The sequence below is a fragment of the Theobroma cacao genome, chromosome 2 (assembly GCF_000208745.1).
Source record: "Theobroma cacao cultivar B97-61/B2 chromosome 2, Criollo_cocoa_genome_V2, whole genome shotgun sequence".
Taxonomy (NCBI): Eukaryota; Viridiplantae; Streptophyta; class Magnoliopsida; order Malvales; family Malvaceae; genus Theobroma; species Theobroma cacao.
In genome coordinates, this window is record NC_030851.1 from 20,796,130 (window position 1) to 20,808,407 (window position 12,278).

Consider the following 12,278-nt stretch of genomic DNA (forward strand, 5'->3'; position numbering starts at 1 on the left):
CTTGAGCCTTGTTTTAATAAAAGACATAAGCCTTAACAACTGTTTTGGTAAATTACAAATATTTTATGGTTTAAGAAATAAATTGAAAACATTATGAAATGGGTTGAAATTTGTTGTTTAAACTTGCCTCCATTTTACTCGCCTTTAGATATTTATGATAATGTCTGTTTACTCATTGGGATTTTATAATCTCACCACCCTCCTTCCCACCCATTTCAGGTTCAGTGTAGACTATAAATAGCTGATCTCATCGAGGACTACCATTGGATCTGCATTTTCCAAACTGTAGGTTCATAGTCCTCCTTACTTTTGTTTATTCGGGGACCCTCTTGTTATTGTAAATTAAATTAAATATTTTGGCTTACTGTATTTTAGTATGTATAAATTTACTTAGCTTTTACGCTATAAAAATTATTCACGTATAACTCTATAAATATTTTATAAGAAAATAGAATATTTCCCTTAATATTTCTTTTATTTTCTTATTGTATTCAAATAATCGTAATTTCATTTTAAATGAAGATTTTAGACTTTTAAACTCATTTTGAATATGAATTATGTGTTTTGTACTTGTATATTACGTTTTAACCAATTTCGAAATTTTTGAGAAAAAATGACCAAAATACCCCTGTGTGGCGAAAATTTTATTTTGATTGTTTTTGATCTAAAATAGTGTATATTCTCTAAAAACTTGATATTTAACAACAATTTCTCACAGGAAAGGAAAGAAACTGATATGTAAGCCTTGCGGAGTTCCGGTTAGCATTCCGGATAATGAGTGTCAATCGGGACGTCGCGACGATTGTAATGGGCCTGAGGGAGGTTCCAGGTCGTGACAATTCTATTTGTATCAGAGCTTTTGGTTTTAAAGATAAGAGTTTTTGGTTTTAAAGTGGTTTTAAAACTTTACAGTATCAGTGTGGCCCCGGATTAAGTTAGGTTAGGTTGAATAAAATGCATGCATTTTCATATAAAGCCTAAGGTTCCCTAAGCTTGCTCGTTTTCTCTTATAGATTATTATGCCTCCTCGACGCAGACGCCCACCTCTCACTAGATCGGTTGGGAGGGAAAAAGGTCGTTCCCAACGTTGTCAACTAGATGCAGTAGGGGAAGAATCGACTACGTCTACCATTCGGGCAGCACCTGTTGCTGAGCAGGCCGATAGTCCTCCACATCCTCCACCTTCTCCGCCACCTACTGGTATTCCCGCCATGCCTACTGAGGCAGCACAGGCATTGACAGCTTTCTTTACCGCAATGGCTGGTGGAGCTCAGACTGGTCAAGTTCCACCTAAGTACCACCAGTTACCCCTTTAGTTCCACCACCGGTACAGGATGTATCCATTTCCAAGAAGCTAAAGGAGGCTAGACAGCTCGGTTGTGTGTCTTTCGCGTGTGAGTTGGATGCCATTGTGGTAAAAAACTGGATTAATCAAGTTTCAGAGACTCTTTCTGATATGAGATTAGACGACAACATGAAGTTGATGGTGGCTACGAGATTATTAGAGAAGAGGGCTCGTACTTGGTGGAATTCAGTGAAGTCCCGTTCCACTACTCCTCAAACGTGGTTCGATTTTCTCAGGGAATTCGATGGTCAGTATTTCACTTATTTTCATCAGAAAGAAAAGAAGAGAGAATTTCTGAGTTTGAAACAGGAGAATCTAACTGTAGAGGAATACGAGACTCGTTTTAACGAGTTGATGTTATATGTACCGGATCTGGTGAAATCTAAGCAGGATTAGGCCAGTTATTTCGAGGAAAGGCTCCGTAATGAGATTAGAGAGTGGATGACAATGGCTGGTAGGGAGCCACATAAGGAGGTGGTACAGATGGCTTTACGAGCTGAAAAGCTCGCGACTGAGAATAGGAGGATTCGAACTGAGTTTGCAAAAAGGAGGAATCTTGGTATGTCTTCTAGTCAGCCAGTAAAAAGAGGCAAGGACTTAGCGATTTTAGAAAGTACTACTTCTGTTTTCGTGACATCTCTTTGACCTCCATTTCCACCATCACAACAGAGACCTTCGAGGTTTAGCAGATTTGCTATGGCTGGTTTTGGGAAGAGTTTCGAAGGTTCTGACCGATGCAAAAATTGTTGGAATTATCATAGTGGGCTATGTAGAGGGCCAACAAGATGTTTCCAATGTGGACAGACGGGTCATATTAGGAGTAATTGCCCACGATTAGGACGAGCCACGATAGTTGCATCATCTTCACCAGCTCACACTGATATGCAGAGGAGAGATTCTTCTAGGTTGCCACCAAAACAAGGAGTGGCCATATGGTCCGATGTGGAGAGTAATACCCTGGCACATCCACCTTCGAGACCACAGACTCGTACCTCGACAAGAGTTTTCGCTATGACGGAAGATGAGGCACGGGTCTGACCTAGAGCAGTGATAGGTACTATGTCTTTATTTGATAAAGATGCTTATGTTTTGATAGATTCTGGCTCAGATAGGTCTTATGGGAGCACAACATTTGCATCAATTGCTGATAGAAACCTGTCACCATTAGAGGAAAAAATTATAATTCACACCCCTTTAGGAGAAAAGCTAGTTAGAAACAGTTGTTATAGAGATTGTGGGGTAAGGGTAGGCGAGGAAGAATTTAGGGATGACTTAATTCCTCTAGAGATCCTGGATTTTGATCTAATATTGGGTATGGACTGGTTAACTGCACATCTGGCGAACATGGATTATTTTCGAAAGGAAGCTGTTCTTCAAAATTCAGAGGGAGCAGAGATTGTGTTTGTAGGGGAACGTCGAGTATTACCGTCCTGTGTAATCTCGGTCATCAAAGCTTCGAAATTAGTGCAGAAAGGGTATCCGGCTTATTTGGCATACGTGATTGATACTTCAAAGGGGGAACCTAAGTTTGAGGATGTCCCAATAGTAAGTGAGTTTCTTGATGTATTTCCTGATGATTTATCGGGACTGCCTCCTGATCGAGAGCTTGAGTTCCCTATTGATTTACTTCTGGGTACCGCACCTATTTCTATCCCTCCATATAGAATGGCTTCGGTAGAGTTGAAGGAGCTGAAAGTTCAGTTGCAAGATTTAGTTGATAAAGGTTTCATTCGCCCTAGCATTTCTCCTTGGGGAGCACCAGTTCTATTTGTGAAGAAGAAATATGGCACTCTTCGATTGTGTATTGATTATCGTCAGCTGAACCAAGTGACCATCAAGAATAAATATCCTTTACCCCAGATAGATGATCTGTTTGATCAATTACGAGGTGCTATGGTATTCTCTAAGATTGATTTGAGATCTGGGTACTATCAGTTGAGGATTAAGGAGCAAGATGTACCCAAGACTGATTTCAGGACGTGTTATGGGCATTATGAGTTTTTGGTGATGTCATTTGGTTTGACTAATGCCCCGACAGTTTATATGGATCTTATGAATAGGGTCTTCCATCCATACTTGGATAAGTTTGTGATAGTATTCATAGATGACATCCTGGTTTATTCGAAGAATGATGATGAACATGCGGTCCATTTGCGCATTGTGTTGCAAACTTTGCGCGAGAGACAACTCTATGCCAAGTTCTCTAAATGTGAATTCTGGTTGAAGGAAGTGGTTTTCTTGGGACATGTGGTGTCTGGAGCTGGAATTTATGTCGATCCTAAGAAGATTGAGGTAATCTTGCAATGGGAATAACCGAGAACGGTAACTGAAATTCGTAGTTTCCTTGGCTTAGCTGGTTATTACCGGAGATTTGTTCAGGGATTTTCTTTGATAACAACTCCTCTGACTCATTTGACTCGTAAAGGAGTTAAGTATGAGTGGGATGATGTTTGTGAAAATCGATTTCAGGAGCTAAAGAACCGGTTAACCTCCGCTCCTGTCTTAACACTTCCTATTAATGGAAAAGAATTTGTGGTATACAGTGATGCATCTAAGTTGGGATTAGGGTGCGTATTGATGCAGGATGAAAAAGTAATAGCCTATGCTTCCCGACAATTGAAGAAGCACAAGACGAATTACCCTACTCATGACTTGGAGTTAGCAGCAGTAGTCTTCGCATTGAAGATTTGGAGACATTATTTATATGGTGAGCGTTGTCAGATTTTTACTGATCATAAAAGCTTGAAATATTTGCTCACTTAGAAAGAGCTTAATTTGAGACAGAGACGATGGTTGGAGTTGATTAAGGATTATGACTTGGTGATTGACTATCATCCGGGAAAGGCAAATGTGGTAGCGGATGCCTTAAGTCGCAAATCCTCATCGTCGTTAGCAACACTTCGGAGTTCTTATTTTTCGATGTTACTTGAGATGAAATCTCTAGGGATCCAGTTGAATAATGGTGAGGATGGAACCCTACTTGCTAGTTTCGTTGTGAAACCTTCATTGTTGAATCAGATCAGAGAATTGCAAAAATCTGATGATTGGTTGAAACAGGAAGTTCAAAAGCTGCAAGATGGAGAAACTAGTGAGTTTAGACTCAGCGATGATGGTACTTTGATGCTTAGAGGCCGAATTTGTGTCCCTAAGGATGATCAGTTGAGACGAGCTATTTTGGAGGAAGCTCATTCTTCCGCCTATGCTTTTCATCCCGGAAGCACCAATATGTATCGAACTATTAAAGAAAGTTATTAGTGGTCGTGTATGAAACGAGACATAGCAGAGTTTGTAGCGAAATGTCTCACATGCCAACAGATCAAGGCGGAGCATCAAAAATCATCACGTACTCTTCAACCTTTACCGATTCCTGAATGGAAGTGGGAACACGTGACTATGGACTTTGTATTGGGTTTGTTGCGGACACAAAGTGGAAAGGATGCTATTTGGGTGATTGTAGATAGACTGACTAAGTCCGCTCATTTCTTGGCTATCCATAGCACGTATTCTATTAAGAAGCTGGCGAAACTTTATATAGATGAGATTGTGAGATTACACGGAGTTCCAGTTTTTATTGTGTCAGATTGAGACCCTCAATTTACTTCTCGATTTTGGCCAAAATTTCAGGAAGCTCTTGGAACTAAGTTGAGATTTAGTACTGCTTTTCACCCACAGACGGATGGTCAATCCGAAAGGACCATTCAGACCTTGGAGGATATGTTACGGGCTTGTGTCATTGATTTTATTGGGAGGTGGGACAGACATTTGCCATTGGTGGAGTTCGCGTATAATAACAGTTTTCAGTCTAGTATTGGGATGGCACCATACGAGGCTTTGTATGGAAGGAAGTGCCGAACTCCGCTCTGTTAGGATGAAGTAGGTGAAAGGAAGTTAGTGAGTGTGGAATTGATCGATCTAACTAATGACAAGATCAAGGTTATACGAGAGAGGCTAAAGGTAGCCTAGGATAGGCAGAAGAGCTATGTAGATAAACGAAGAAAAGACTTGAAGTTTGAGATCGATGATAAAGTTTTTCTTAAGGTTTCTCCTTGGAAAGGTAATAATTTGAATACTTTGAAGTATTAAATCTTATTGATTATACTATCATGATAAATTACGGTGTTTTATTGGATAATGAAAGGTGTGATTCGATTTACGAAAAGGGAAAAGCTCAACCCGAGATATATTGGACCATTCTGAGTCATTGAAAGGATTGGACCAGTGGCTTATCGGTTAGAATTACCTCCGGAGTTAGATCGGATCCACAACGTTTTCCATGTTTCCATGCTTAAGAAATATGTACCAAATCCCTCTCACATCCTCGAAGCACCTCCGATCGAGTTGCATGACGATTTGAAGTTCGAGGTGCAACCTGTGAGTATCTTGGATCGAAAGGATCGAGTACTGAGGAACAAGAGTATTTCAATGGTCAAAGTGTTGTGGAAAAGTGCTCGAATGGAGGAAATGACATGGGAAGTAGAGCATCAGATGATGAACTAATACCCGTATCTATTTGTTGAATCTGGTAGTGAAATTTTGAGGTCAAAATTTTATTTTTAGGGGGGTAGACTTGTAAAACCCAACCCTATAAATACATGTCATGACATGCATGCACTGAGTAGCATGTTATTATGCTAGGAAAAACACCTAAGAATAGACGAAACTCGATATTGTACCTAACGGTACACTTAAATTGATTTAACCTCGAACTAGTTCAAATAGGAATTGTAGGATGAAATTTAATATTTTCTAGTCAGGGAATGACTAAAAATGATTGTTCGGAGTTCGAGGGTTCATTAGGGGTAAAATTGAAAATTTTGATGTTCAGGGGCAAAAGTCGTCATTTTGCCACCTAAGATAATAATTTGATCAGGGAGTGAAATTTTTGACCAAGATTAACTATTTGGAGTATAATTTAATGATAGGAAGTGAAAAAGTTTAATTCTGGTGATTTTTGGAATATAGGGGTAAAATCGTAATTTTACCACCCGCGGACAAAATTTGAGATTTTGAGAGAATTTAGATCAAAATTGACAAATTTGAGAATGGTATGAGTATAAGGGATGAAAAATATGTCTATGGGCAATTTTTCAGTTTTTTGGGCAAAAATGTAATTTTTCACTTTTACGGGGGCAAAAGTGTAAATTTTAAAAAATTACTCCACCGAGACTTTGGATAAGTCTGAGAATTTTATCTAAGCTATGGATATGTGGGACAAGTGTATGGTGAAAATTTGGAAACAAATGGATGAAATTTTAAAAATGGGCCAATGAAAAAGTGACACGTGGCATTTTAAAAATGAAATAATATTATTTTAATGAAAAGTCAGCCCATTTAAATCCCATTTTAAGTGCTGGCCGGCCATAAGGAAGAACAAGAGAGGAAATAGAGAGGAAAGGAAGAAAAAGAGAAAAACCAAAGAGAAACAAGAAAATTCAAAGGGGAATTCGCGTTTTTCGTCCGTTTACGCGTCTAATGGTAAGATTTTTCGATTTTAGCTTGATGTCTACCTTTCCTATGCCTTTATTTCCATTTAGCATGCTTGAGGAGAGAGATCAAAAAGTGACATCAAGGGCTGGATGAAATTCTAGGGGAGAGAAATTGAAATTTGTAGGTTTTGATTTTTAGTTAGATTGATAGTTTTAGTTAGTTAAATGTGTTTAGAAATTAAATTGGGCAAGAAATCATTAAATTTTCACAATACCCACCCTTGGCTGAATCTGCAATGAGGTACAATGATGATGATCTGAAATTTATTCTAAGAGAAATGAAGAGAAAATGATGAAAAATGATTAAATGTGATAAAAAACAAAGTAGAAAATTTACCGAGTTAATGTCCCATTTTTGGTCGAATTTTCCAAGGAATGGAGTGAGCTGATTTTGTTGTTTTTAGAAGGTTATTGGCTGATATTTAATGGTTAGAAATGTTGGAGAGAGAATGGGATGATTTAGAGCTAAAATGGAGCGCGTTAGCAATATATCGGGCAAAGTGCCAAAAATAGGTTAATACCGCGTTTAAGCCGTTTTAAGCTATTGCATTTCATACCATGCATTAGTATAGGATTTAAGTTAATTATATAGTGATTTAGCATCAATGTGATGAATTGTGTAAATTTTTGTAATGTGTCTAGGAGGAGAGCCTTCCGGAAAAGGCAAAGAAGTCGTACCCGACGAGTAGTGATCGGGGCGCTTAGAAAGCTTTTAGTTTGTACAAACGGTGAGTAAACTTATTATTATTGTAAATTATCTAGAGTTTATTTTTAAATGCCCTTTATGTATTTTATGAAATGAAAACGAGATTAAAACGGGATTTTTGATGTTTTAGGAATAAATGTGACAAATAAAAATATATTGTATTGATTATGAAATTGAGTAATTGGAGGCTGCAAATTGACTTGAAAAATATATATTTTCCTAGGAATGGCTTATGAGAAATGAGTATATGTGGCTATATTTTGTGAGTGCATTGGAAAATTTATGTAAGTTGTTTTTACTATGCAGGCTGGATAAATAAATAAAAGTCACGTTATACTATCGAAATTTTATTAAAATTGGTGGGTTAGTCACTACAGTGACGGGTTTCCGTGGACTGTCTATTAGAGGGGCACGGTAAACCTAGTTATATAGTTATTCCGGTTGTAGAGGCGAGGAGGGTAACTCCCGAGGTAGTATTGAGCTTATTTCACGTCGAACCCCCACGTGAATGTATAACTCGGCCAACGCCAAGGAACGACATGTTTTAAAAATAAAAATGTGTTTCACGTGTGAATATTTTGACACCCTTGGCGGACTCGGTTAGATGCCTCGGCTAAGGTATCCTCGAGGATTAGTTTTGGCTTGAGCCTTGTTTTAATAAAGGACATAAGCCTTAACAATTGTTTTGGTAAATTACAAATATTTTATGATTTAAGAAATAAATTGGAAACATTATGAAATGGGTTGAAATTTTTTGTTTAAACTTGCCTCCATTTTACTCGCCTTTAGATATTTATGATAATGTCTGTTTACTCATTCGGATTTTATAATCTCACCACCCTCCTTCCCACCCATTTCAGGTTCAGTATAGACTGTAGATAGCTGATCTCATCGAGGACTACCATTTGATCTGCATTTTCCAAACCGTAGGTTCACAGTCCTCTTTACTTTTGTTTATTCGGGGCCCTCTTGTTATTGTAAATTAAATTAAATATTTTGGCTTACTGTATTTTAGTATGTATAAATTTATTTAGCTTTTACGCTATAAAAATTATTCGCGTATAACTCTATAAATATTGTTTTATAAGAAAATAGAATATTTCCCTTAATATTTTTTTATTTTCTTATTATATTCAAATAACCGTAATTTCATTTTAAATGAAGATTTTAGACTTTTAAACTCATTTTGAAAATGAATTATGTGTTTTGTACTTGTATATTACGTTTTAGCCAGTTTCAAAATTTTTGAGAAAAAATGACCAAAATACCCCTGTGTGGTGAAAACTTTATTTTGATTGTTTTTGATCTAAAATAGTGTATATTCTCTAAAAACTTTATATTTAACAACGATTGCTCACAGGAAAGGAAAGAAACTGATATGTAAGCCTCACGGGGTTCCAGTTGGCATTCCGGATAATGAGTGTCAATCGGGACATCGCGACGATTGTCATGGGCCTGAGGGAGGTTCCAGGTCGTGATAGAAAGGGTCCATGGTCAACAAAGGATTTGAAGAGTGAAAACTTTAATAGCATTCATGCAATTCAAGTCAAGTAAACGACGGGTCCTCGCTGCAGCAAGAATGAATTTTTTGCTGCAGCGAAGTTTGGGCTCAAGTTGTTAGCTGAACGAGGGTTTCTCTCTAAAATTCCTCATTTCAAACTTTATTAAATAAACCCCTAAATGTTGGGAGTCCATGATCGGCTATGGTGTAATTGAAATGGGAAACTATGGCAAAACCAACAAGATAGCATAATCGATAGAAAATTTCTCGCTGTAGTGAGATTCAGTGGCTAAAACAAAAAGTTTCTCGCTGCAACGAGAATGCATTCTCGCTATAGCGAGAACCAGGTCTGGTAAAAACTCGTAAAACTCGAGAGTTTCTCGTTGCAGCGAGATTCATTCTCATTGCAACGAGAAACAAAACACGAAGAAAAAGTCTCCATTCCCTCAAGAAAAGGCCATCCTTTTGAAATGACAAAAGCAATATGAAACACAAATAAATTCCCAAAGTTCAACATGTCAAATTTTCACATGCATTACAACCATATACTGTATTCATGAGCTTTTGATAACACACATATCTATGTATGTATATATATATATATATCAATCATCATGCATACCCTACCATCATCATCAGCTCATATGCACTCCCATTAGCACATGAATCAACCATCATTGGCTTATGCACACTCCTACTCGCACAGAGCTGGGTCAGCATCATCTTATGTGCACTCCTACTCGCACATAGCCGGGTCAATATCATTACACAACATTTTACATATATATAGATATATATCATATATCAACACAGTATAGGAGCACATAGGTCCGTCCTTTTACACATTTCACATTTTCATAACATTAAAATATTTTATTAAGGGCTTGTTCCTCGGCACACATTTTTAAAGAAAAGTTGAAATAAATCATTCAAATGTGTCATACAAATACAATTATATCTCCCAAAACGATTTTGAAATGCAAGTTCACTCACCGGTATTTTGTTGAACCTTTAGTCGACTATAACTTCCCTAATCGTCCAAATGGGGCAATGGGGCTTCGTTGGAACCTATTATCACATTAGCATCACAATTAAGTCAATTCACATACTTATAAATTCTAAAAGCCTTCTCTTAGCTAGCTTCCAATTGCCATTTAAGTGGCTATCTATGTTCACTATCCTAATCACTCTAAAGTGAATGAACAACCTCAACTACCAAAACACCCACAAGTCTAAACACTAATCATTTTTAACACTAAAAATCAATTCTAATTCACTACTCACCTTGGTAGCTTTGTATTTGAAATTTTTTCCAAAAACTTTCAAGCTATTATTGAAGCTCCCTTTTTCTCTCTCTAAAACACCTAACTAGTGAGAGAAAGTATGGAAATAAGATTTTTCAAGGGTTTTAAAGTGAGAAAGTGAAAGAGTACAAGGGTTCTATGCAAAAGTGCACAAAAGCTTGAAAATGGGAGCTATTTTGAGGAAGGTTATGGAGCTTTGATATCAAGCTTTCATGGAGGATGAAAGCAACGTGAGATGAGAGGAAGAAGAAGAAAAGCTGCCGGAGAATGAAGAAGCTGCTGAAAGAAAGAGATATTTATAGCTCAAGCTTATCCACTCCACTTAAATTACCAAAATGCCCTCAACAAGTTAGCTTGTTCTCCTCCAATCCTTTATGCAAGCTATTTACTGTTTTGACACTAAAACAAAGTCCATAATGGTCTAGAAATGCTCAGGTTCGCGAAAACTTAAAAATTTTGACCCGAGGTGAAAAATGACCATTTTGCCCCTACCATGGAAATCATCATCATTTTTATTTCCTTAATCATTTTACCCTTTTTTTCATCATTCATTTATTCCTTAGGCCTACTTAGGCCAAAATATTATTTAAAAACTTACTTTTAGTGGCTTACTAAGGAAATGAGGAAACTACCCCTAGCTCGTGTTATTGTGTCTATGCCTAGTTACGAGCCTATAAAGGTCGAGGTCTCACATATCAAATCCGGTGTGCACAAAAGTTTCCACCTAAAAACCATTTAATATCCTTATTCAAATCAAATCATTTCCAGCGTGACATTAAAAATCGATGTACGTAAAAGATTTCTATCATCGAATTCATTTAATGATTTCTCAAATCAAGTCCATAAAATCGAGCAAGCTCCCATGTAATCAAATTTCATTCAGGTTCATTTACAAACCATGAATTGCCTCGTACGCGAGGAGTTTAAATCCATATCATCGTTTAAAAAAGGGAGCTGTGGAAAATCATATACTTTTCACCATGCAAAAAAATATGAGTTTGAAAACCCAAAGAGATGCTAATCTTGAATAGGAAATTGCAACAAAACCCGTGGTCTCGCAACCACGTAATAATATCAGGGAGCAGTGCTTTCATCAGATTCCCACTTGCCATGGCAGTCTCAACGATGTTGGTGGACATCGAAGAAGTCAAGCGGTTGCAACCGCTAATATCACTAGTGACCTAGCCACGTATATATCTCACAACCCATGGCTCCCGTCATGCCTAATCGTTCATTGACGACCCAAAGGTTCTCTAGCTAGAGCTCACTCATGCACAAGGGTCACACTTAACCGAAGTGACAGCTGGCCTACTCTCGAATCTCTTGGTTTAATAAAATCATTTAAAAATCCAAATCGGGTATTCAAAGAATCATTTTCTAAATACCGCTCACTGTATCATGTTAAAACCCTCTTTTTATAAGACTTATATTATAAATATTTGCATGATATTTTTATATCGAAATGGCATGGTGAATACATAATAAATTTTATGAATGCACACCACACAAAAAATAAGGCACATTTTGAATATAAACCGTATTGAAAAGCTTGTTTCTCGATTTAAAACACTTTACATATATAATTTATACATATATATTCAAAACATATTCAAACATCATAGCAATCATAAATTTTTCTAGAATTCTACCAGCTCATGCTTTCCACAATTTGAGTGTAAAATAAACCATATGTATGTATATATATAATTACGGGAATTTTAAACTAGACACCTTCTACTCACATTACGATAGTGGGATCCTACATCGCTATTTCTACTTGTCAATTGCTCGTTATTGAGTTCGGCACGCTAGCACAACTCACTTTCTTTACTTTTGCACTTTCATCATTTTCCATTCATTTATTTTTTTTTCTCCTTTCTTCCGCCACTTATGCTCCCATTTCTTTCCCTTCACTAGATCTCTTTCTCACTATAAT